Consider the following 2,180-nt stretch of genomic DNA (forward strand, 5'->3'; position numbering starts at 1 on the left):
GTACATTAACTGACAGTCACCACTGATAAGCTACCACTAAATATTGTAGAAACTTAATTTGCTGTAAAGTTGCTTTCCAACGATTTGTATTGTGAAAAGCGCTATACAAATAAACTTGAATTGAATTGAATCTGACCTGGCGACATCATTGTCACATGGCAGCTGACTGGTCCTTCTCCTGTATCGGTAGCCAATGAGATTACTGCTCAATATTCAAATAGCTGGCTTTTGTTTGCTGTAGCAGTTTGCAGTGCACTTCAGAAACCCTCCACCTTCCCCAGCTCCACCTGTATAGATCTGCTACGGGGTGATTCATGTATGCTATATGGGGGTTATTCATACAGTATGTATTATATGTGCAGCAGCAGTATTTCTTACATGCTTACCACAGCATGTTGTGGATGTATTGGCAGTAGCAAGTCTCGGTACAGCAGCAGCAGCGTAGCAGATCTATTGCGCCAAGACCAAATGCATTAACTTTGTCATGTACATTACCGTGAAACATTATGAAGTTTCATTCACAGCATCTATGTCACGATGCCAGGATGTTTTTTTTATGTTCTATAACAGCCAGAAATACGATATAAAAGTAATATGAGTTATAATGTTACTAGCCTAATGTCAGTAAGAATGATTAGTCAAAACTTTACTGTGATAGGATATTCTCTGTTCACGAATATAGCCATATATGTTTATAACTATAGTTTTGGGATTGTATAGGCCTACATACAAAGCATGCTTGTGTTTATGAATGTAACTAAGCTTCTGTTCATGAATATCTGCTCTGGTGTAAATATTTTTTATGTGTTATACCCGTGTCTTATGGAGTAATGACGCTGAAATGTTTGAAACTGTTTCAATTTTCGTTTAGGACTGTGGCTGCATCACCGGCATCTTGCACAAGAAAGGCACACGCATGTCGTTCAGTTTTGAGTTCGCTGGAAAATCCTACTGAGTAAGTGCACAGTATAGTAATTGTAATTGTATTATTCCTAGAATATGTGGTAATATTATTTATGGTTGATAGTGTTTAAATGTAAGAATTGGCATTCTGTTTTCTCATGAAGTATGCACACTATACTAAGGTGCTGTGGGGAATACACCACTCTTGCATTCACCTGCATCTCTCATAGGAAGGGGACACTCGTTCAGTTTTCAACTCCGTTCAGAATCTTAGAGTAAGTGTGCATTCACTATTTTACAGATGTTACTTTCATTTGATTTAGTTACTGCATGGTAAAATATGTTTGCTATGTGTGCCTGGAATTTGCTCCAGGCATGGTTAGGGCATTTCTTTACCCGAGGGTCGGGTATGTCCCTAAGGTGCCCACTTCTTCGCCAGGGCCCATAGTGCTTCAGGCATACGTAACCTAGAGACGTTTTGTCATGGCTGTCAGTGTTGGGACAGTTGCAACACGTTGTTGCAACCATCCCAACATGCTGTCCCTTACCACAACATTGATGTAAAAGCTTGCCACTTTTCCCCAATCGTTCTGCTTCCGGGAGTTCTGGAGAGAGTACGCCGTGATGGGGTCCGTCTGTTGCTAGTAGCCCCGTTCTGGCCGGCCCGTAGGTATTTCTCCTTTTTTATTTAAGTAAAAGTGGACTCATTCCGAAAGTGGACTCAAGTCAGTTCCATAAAATGGTAGATTTGTCTAATTTGAATTAAAAATAAAGTAAGAGTGATTACCACTTGGTTAACTGCTAGTTGGTCAATCTAGTTCTTAAGACAGTCTTAAGATAGTGGCTATGATTATGCAATGGCCTCAGTTCAGTAACCTTTCACGGATGTTAACAGAAGTAGGCTATTGTTAAATTTCAGTGTCTTGATTCTGATTAAATTATTATGTTTTAGTTCAAATGTATTTTAATAATTAACCAAGACATGGTTGTTACTTGAAAATGTTTTTTTGTTTTTTTCAATTTACTATTCTTTGTTTTTATACAGCCAATTTAACTTATTAAAGACCATGTCTATGCACAAATAAAATAAAGAAATTGCAAAATGTTATTTAAGAATGGTTTTAATTATATTTTAATGAATGTTGCAACTGCCCCTGTGGACTGTTGCAACCATCCCCTGTTGTGGGGTCAGTTTCAACATTTGACTTTGTCTGTTCAAGTATAAATTGTATGTATATAATTATATGTGCACGTTACAGCAATGTGGGTGAGTAGCT

Source organism: Sinocyclocheilus anshuiensis, unplaced genomic scaffold, assembly GCF_001515605.1.
Source record: "Sinocyclocheilus anshuiensis isolate Anshui unplaced genomic scaffold, SAMN03320099.WGS_v1.1 scaffold2050, whole genome shotgun sequence".
NCBI lineage: Eukaryota > Metazoa > Chordata > Actinopteri > Cypriniformes > Cyprinidae > Sinocyclocheilus > Sinocyclocheilus anshuiensis.